This window comes from Dipteris shenzhenensis, chromosome 1 (genome assembly GCF_047967505.1).
Source record: "Dipteris shenzhenensis isolate YYH24624 ecotype China chromosome 1, Dip_SZ_1.0, whole genome shotgun sequence".
In the NCBI taxonomy this organism is placed as follows: Eukaryota; Viridiplantae; Streptophyta; class Polypodiopsida; order Gleicheniales; family Dipteridaceae; genus Dipteris; species Dipteris shenzhenensis.
In genome coordinates, this window is record NC_141596.1 from 69,798,806 (window position 1) to 69,807,288 (window position 8,483).

Genomic DNA, 8,483 nt, shown 5'->3' on the forward strand with positions numbered 1-8,483 from the left:
CCCTTACTTCTTGGTTTCATGGTATATTGCACATCATTAAACATTTAGGTTCTATAAGGCTCAATCATCTTTGTACTAGGAAGTGGCCATTCAGGATTATCAAAGGTAGTAAAGGGAATTCATTGTATTGTTCCATGCTCACCCTCATTATTAAATAGGATGGACATTAAATCATTCAAAAAATTCCATTTTTCTCAATTTTTATGGAGTGCAAACTTCATTTACAAGCCTCGATAGTTCAGCATGGAGTACATGCAATAGCCCAGTTAGCCCTCTTGAAGGCTCCCACTTTAAAATTTTTGAAGGTATATATCTCTACAACACATTATTCATTGTTAGAAACAACTAAAAATCATAGACACACTCAATTAAGTAACATCTTAAGACTTACAATTGGGTCTTCGATATGGAAGGGCTTCATGAGGATGAACATAAATATCCTTGTGTGTGAAGATGTTACATGTTTTTCCATCTCTATCCTCCACTGCAATGTTCTAGAACATCATGACCATTATCACTAATATCATCAATTTCTCTTATTTCATCGTTTATCCCATCGATCACTTTGTCTATTTTTCTTTATGGTCCCATATTATCATTCTCAATACAAGACAATTATTTTATACTAGTGAGCATGTTTGAGTCACTTGTAGCACAAGACAAGTCTTCTATACCAATGAGCATGTTAGAGTCACTTGCAACACAAGATAAGTCTTCTATATCAGTGAGCATAATCGAGTCACTTGCAACACAAGATAAGTCTCTTATATTGGTAATCATATTAGAATCAATACCACTTATTCTAATATCCACAATACATGTGAGCATGTCAATATGGTAGTCTTAAAAGCTGCTTCAACTTCTTGATGTGGAGCCCATTTGTGTCACAATACTTTTCTTATGATAATACTTTGTTGTGTCTTCTACCACATTGAATGAAACTATCTTACACAAATTTTTATCAAGAAAAAAAACCCCCATTTGACAATATTATGGACTTGTAGATGAGACGTAGTATTATGGACTAGTAGATGAGATGTACCATTCATTATACTTTGAATGATGCCTGCACTAGTCACCTGAATTACCTCCACCATATAAAGAAAATTCTTAGCATAGCCCTTAAATCTACCAACTACTAAAACTTCTCTTAAGAAAAAATCTCAACTTTTTTGCCCTTGAAATAAGTTTTCTAGATATCTTGAAGTATACCTTTGGAACGATTTCATCTCGATCCCAAAGAGTTCTATGTGCTTGCATATAAAAAATGTCACATTGTAACAGATCACCCAATGTTTCGAAGTCTCCATGTGGATATTTTAAGTGTACTTCAGGACTTATCACATCAGTGATTATCGCTACGCATCTTCTCTCACCACAATGTTGGAAATGACACACATGTATATGATCAAGACTATGTATTTGTCCACTTCATCCTTCTTGTATAACACCACATGTATAGAAACCTCTTCTGCATTAACACCACTCAGTATAAGTCGTGAATACCTATGAGCATGCCAATATGGTAGTCTTAAAAGCCGCTACAGCTTCTTGACTTAGGATCCTGTTTGTTTCTTCTGATAGTACTTTGTTGTGTCTTCCACCACATTGAAGGAAATTGTCTTGCACAAATTTTATTTCAAAGAAGCTAAACCCCATTTGAGAGTAGTATGGACTTGTAGATGAGACATAGTATTATGGACCTATAGATGTGATGTACTATCCATTGCATTTTGAATGACACCTACACTAGTTAGCATAATTGCCCCCACCATACAAAGAAAATTCTGAGCATAGCCCTCTTCTGCCTTGAAATAATAGGTTAGGCTGGTGTACACCTTACCTGTTCCTCAAATCTACAAATTTTGATGATTTTGAACAACAGGTTGTCAGCACCCCTTTTGCCCCTCTAGCCTATTGCATGTGCAACAAGTTGGGGATGCATATTTGTGTGTGCAATAGGTTGGGTGCCCTTCCAACCTATTGCACACACAAAAATTTTGGTTGGGGGTGCACAAGACTTGTTGCTCAAATTATCAAATTTGGCTAATTTGAGTAAAAGGTTGGGTGCACACCAAACCTATTGCATAGGCAATAGGTTATGTGCATCTCCAACTTACTACGTGTGCAACAACTTTGGGGTGCACACAACCTATTGCACAAATCAATAGATTTATAAATTGTTGATTGCAGTTTAGGGTTTAGCTAGGGTCTAGGGTTTAGCTAGGGTCTAAGATCTAGGTTTTAGGGTCTAGGGTCTAGATTGTAAGGGTCTAGGTCTAGGATCTAGATTATAGGGTCTATGATGTAAGGGCAAGGGTCTTGGGTCCAGGGTCTTGGGTTAGGGGTCTAAGGTTTAGAGTTTAGGGTTATGGCTCAACATAGTTGGACAAGCATCTTATGCGCAAATTGTATGAAGATACGAGGATAAATAAAAGACCAAATGTAAGCAATATCACTCTTTGTCCCATGATGTTTAAGAGAAGCAGATGATCCTCTATTGCATGATGTCACATTCCAAAAGCGCCGAGACTTCCTCCAAGTCTTTAAAGACTTCAAAAAGAGTCACTGTGTCCTTTCAGCGGGTTTATACCAAAGCAAATACAATAGTGACTTGAAGAAGACATATATGTTAGTAAAGAACATATTCTTGTACAGATGAAGGTTTGAGCCCATTCATGGGCAGCACTTTTGTGAAGCTTGCAAGATCGCCCTTGATGACGGATGAAAAGGAAACTTGAGTGGATGGAAAAGTTTCAACTGGTCATTTGTTACATATGCATATTGAATGCTAACTCAAAGTACATTCTTGAATCAAAAAGGTTAAATTTGGCTCCATTTATGATGAAGAAACTCTCAACTCTTTCTGAGGTCCCAACAAAGGTAAGGAAGTTATGGATCAAGTGTGGCAAGCCACAAACACTAAAGGGCAAGAGACATACAACTAAATACATGGCGAAATGGAGTCACTTCTACCGATGCTTGAAGGGCATAGTAAATGATACTCTACCATGTGTCTAGGATCTCAAGGGCACAAAATATAGGGATTATACTTGCATTGTGTTTCATGAGGATCCAAACTTTCAATGTGTCTTGGATGTTTGTCAAGCATATGAAATAGGGAAGATATCCTACGAGGCACCAGAGCATACGGTAAATCACAAGAAAGCAATAGTAAGACAGATCTGGTGGAGACCATTAAGGTTCGTTCCATATGAAATAACAAAAGCCATATGCCAGCAAATCCTTAGTGGCACGACTGCTTCTTTGAAAAGAAGAGCAAGCATAGCCGCTTGGATAAAGTGTCACTCAAATGGCCAAATTGAAGCTCCTCTCTCAGCATTACTTTTTCTTGTTGAGTTCAAATGAGGAGTTAGTCGGCAAAATAGTTAATGTGGATAAGAAAAAGTACTTGGCCTGGATCGAATGATTGACAAGACGTGATTGGACAGTGGTCGAGTTCAATGGTCACCAACAAAGGATTTGAGAGATAAAATGGCAAAGGTTAGAGACAGATTATACAGAGATCAAGAAGAAGAGCTTGAATCACACAGTGCAAGGTACAACAATTCTTGGTTCTTCTTTCAGCTTCTCCTATGATTACACGTGACTCAAGGAGGTGAGAGAAAACCAAAACATCCCTTTAGGCTGCCTACTTGTATCAAAGGATAATACAAAATCTACACGCATCAATGGCATTGATACATATTGTTTCATGGCAGTGACCATTCATACTTGGGAGAATCCATGTGTCTTTTTCATGGATAAGTTGCATGACCTTAGAGTGCTAAGGATAGTTGATCTTGTACGGTTTATCATAGAAGGTCCTTTTGCAGACAAGAAAAGATCAACATTGGTTTTTTTTATGATAGAAGCACAAATGGATCCCCTATATGCCAGTTTGACATCAGGCTTTGGGAAATTTATTTTAAAAGTATACCATGGTATAGTCCTACGCCATCATGTGAACGTCCTAGAAGACACAACCATTCAATCAAGGGGTGGTGGTACTCTAATTGAAATCCTCATAAAGTTTCTCCACATCTATCACTTTGAGGATAAAATGCTTGATGTAGCAATCCCAGCCTAATAGAGGAGATGGTAGGAAACTTATTGAACGATAAAAGGATGGTAGCATTGTATCGAATGCTAAAAATTTGCTACATCAAGATATAAATGTAAATGTCATTGATACCCCCCATCCAATTCAGCTTTTTGACACATATTGTTGTACTATCTTCTTGAATATCAAAATCCCAAAGAAGAGGATAAAGAAGATAGTAACTCAAGGGCTAATGACTCTAGCTCAGGTGATGAGGAGATGATAGCTCTAAATCCAATGTGAGGGGCAATGAAAAGAAATATGATGAAGATGGGGGGGAATCTAGGATCACTAAGAGTCAAGGTCCTCCTCGTCATATAGAAAGGCGAGAGGCAAGTAGTAGTCCACCACATCACAAGAAAAGATTAAGGCTATAGAAGTTGAAACATGAGCCTAGAAATTAAAACCCAGTAATCCACCCAAAGTCTCAGTTGAAGGATAGGGAAGAGGAACAAGCAAGGAAGCCTTACCTATAGAACGTAATAATAAGCCAAGACCTAGTAAGAAAGAGTTACCAAGAGACACTAACAAGTCTACACCTATAACCTCTATGCATTTAGCCTCATAGAATCTAGAGCAGCCCACTAGGAGCCTATTAGTGAAGACCTTGATGGTCAAGGGCCTAGTATTGAAGAGCTTGGTTCTCAAGACCATGGTAGCTAAGGGCTTGGTAATCACAAGCTTTGAACTTCAATGTAAAATGAATATTGGAATAAAGCAATTTACTTTTGGATCTAATTAATGTGTATGACTAAGTACATTGTTTTTCATTTGTCTTGGTGTCTTTACTCTCATTAATGGCATTTACTCATTAATACTTAAGAGTGTATTTTTATATCAAGAAGGTGTATATGTATGCCACGTTTCTAAGAGAATTGATCATCTATTGATGTTCTTAAGAAATGATAGTTCAAAGTACAATTTTCATGGAAAGTTTTTGACTTGGAGCAAATATAACTTTTATTTTGAGCTTGTTTACAGCATTATTCATTATTTTGGCTCAAGAATTATAATTTTTCAAAGGTTAGATTAATCATAGCTAATATTTGGTTAATATTAAAAGAGTCTAGTGTTTGATTAAACATAGTAAGTATTTTAGTAATCTCAACAAGTATTTGGTTATCTCACCACACTTTGGTATTGAAAGTTATCTTTAAAAATCTCAATAGCACACTATTCATGCAGTGGCTCCTAATCCTAATGGCTCCTCCGACTTCAAAAATTCACAGCTCTCACCTCACAACTCTGATTCACTTCAAACCCACAACAAGATTTCTCTAATTTTGCCTACAAAATTCCCATACAGCTTTGCCTCCCTCCTCCCTCCTTCTCCTATGGGATTGACTCCTATTTCGCTCTACGAATTCAATTAACTAATCTAAATCGCTTTTCCTAATCTCAAAATTAACCTAAGCTTTAATCTATTATCTCACTGCTCTCCCTCCGCCTTGCCTCTCCTCGGCTCTGCCCTCCGCACTTCTCTCATTCTCTCTAATGGCAACTACGACCCCCCGAGTGGCTATTGCATCTTGAACGACAGGGACCCAAAGACGGTTGTTTGCAATGTTTCTAAGCTTCATTTATCATAGTTGAGGTAGTTGAAGCCGCATTTTTTTCCTTGATTGCCTTCCCATTCAGGGCTGACAGGCCAATTGCTCGATAAGTTTGGCTTGGTCATTTTACACTCAGGATGCTCGAAGGCAGGAGACGAAGGTTGTTTGGCTTGTAGGAGAGAGCGATAGATAAGGATGGAGGATGATTTCAACCCATGATTTCATCAAGTGAGCCATGGAATTGCCATCACAGACATTGTGATGGAGTTGGATAGTGACACAAAGGCCTCCACAATCGAAATGGGTAACCCGCAATGCAACTTTTTTCTAGCGACAGATGATGGTGGTGAGAGGCAACAGATGAAGAGAGAGAGAGAGAGAGAGAGAGAGAGAGAGAGAGAGAGAGAGAGAGAGAGAGAGACGAAGGCAGCTAGACACAGACTGAAAGAGTGAGGAAGGCGAGATATCTATAAGGGAGAGATGGAGGCAGTAAGGCGGTGATGGGAGGATCACGAAACTTCTGGAATCCCCCCTTCTCGAATGCTTCGTGACTACTGTTAATGCATCTAATTTTTCTTGTAATGCTTAGGTTAATCCCTTAATTCACACCTCCCACCTTATGTGTTAATTCAAATACCCATTTGTTGAGCATCGTGGGCACCTATTCATCATTAGCACAATATTTATCATAGGAAATATTTATGTAATCTTAGCTATTTTTCCACTAAAGTTTGGTTTTAAAAGTTAGCTTCAAAATAGCATTAGCAGTGTATTCATGATTTTTGGACATTTTTTATGTCCAGTTTTGAAATTGGACTTAACACAAGTCCAAAAATTTTGAATAGTGTTTATGTAATCTTAGCAGTTTTTTCACTAAACTTTGGTTTTAAAAGTTAGCTTCAAAATAGCATTAATAGTGTATTCATGATTTTTGGACATTTTTTATGTCCAGTTTTGAAATTGGACTTTACACACAAGTCCAAAAATCTTGAATAGTGTGTTCGAGCCATTCTCAACCTCATACAAAAACTTCATAAAACTAGTCAACCAATGGAATTGTGAAGCTTGTGAAGAGACTCAATCTGAAGGATATATCTTCCCATCAAGCCATAGATCCATATGTTTTCTCCCTTTATTTTGAAGATAGTTGATATCATTTTCACTTGTTAAAAAGCATTCATTCTCTTTAAAAATGGAGCATTCCAACATCAACTTGAAACTGAATGTCCACTTTTCTCTTATTCCCAACAATAACTCAAATTTTGACACATGAAATAAAAGCCTCTATAAACAACAAATGACATATAAATAAAAATCTAAGAAAACATAGGACATAGCCAAAAACTATTATAACAAAGCAACTATAGAAATTAATAGATTTTTGACTAAAAATCTAAACAGATATCAAAATACAGATATTTAAAAAAACTTACACAAACTTAGATACAACACACAATTAATAGACAACAATAAACAAAACACAACCAAACAACCAATGGCATATGGACATGTTCAAAATTCATTGTCAAAAATAATAGAATGCATAAATGAAACATAAATACAATTATTCTCACTAAACTAGTTGTATCATAAGAGGAGCCTAAGCTTTGAGGTTCCACAAATCAATACATACCTAGAGCTTGAGTATGTTTGCGAAGTTGTCTTCCTCATATACTTCAACTTCCCCTTGAAACTTCTCTACAAAAAAATTCATTGTTATAGAATAGTTTTAATAAAGTTTCACATCAAAAAATTCATCCAAAGCTCGATCAAATTATGAATAGATTATAATGCTTGTATAGCAATGACTTCAAAAGTAAAGTTTCACTAAACATTGCATTATAAAAACTTCAAATGTAACTTATTCCCCTTATACTTTACTAGTTATAATTCAACAGAAGCCTAAGCTTTAAGGTTCAACAAATCAATACATACCTAGACCTTAAGTATGTTTGAGAAGCTTGTCTACCTCAATTTACTCCACTTTTCTACTCGAAACTTGCCTACAACAAATGTATTGCTACAAAAGATTCAAAAGCTATTTTGAAAAATCTTTCATATCAAATAGGAGAAAGCAAGGGAACGTATGCTCAAGAATTCATCCAAATCTCTATCAAATTGCATCCAAACATGAGGGATAGGGAAGGGGGACACTTGGGAGATGGAATGATGACGGATATGATGAAGTTACTTTAAAGCATTATAATATTTTTTTTAGGGATAGGGAAGGGGGAGACATGGCATTATAACGCTTTGAAGTGAACTTCATACAAGCATTACAATGTTTGAGGTATAGGGAAGGGCACCCAACCTTGAGGGATAGGGAAGGGGGAAACATGGGAGATGGAACGTAGGAGTTCAATGGGAGGGTTTGATTTCAATTGATTTGGATCAGGTACAAGTTTGGTTACATTTTATATGGAGGTGAGGGCTCGAGTAGGAGAGCTGCATCTGAATTTGAATTGAAAAATGGGACCCCACAAGCAATTTTATATTCCAATTTATTCACCTTGCTCTGCAAAGACTCTCTTATAGGACCCTTTTTTCAGTCCAAATTGTTTGTAGTGTTTCATGTATTTGTCAAGAAAACCCTCAAAAACCATTTTCATATTATGTCCTCTACTATTAGAAGAAATATCACTACAAAGATAAATCTTTCTTATACACCATGGACTAAGGTGAATCAATTGCATAAATTGAAACTATAACAAATGTGACTAAAAGATGACCCTAGTCTTGAAAGACAACCTGAAAAACACCCAAGTATTTCTTGCGCAAGGGAACGAGATAAACCCACACACAAAGTTTTAAGTCAAAATAATTGTATG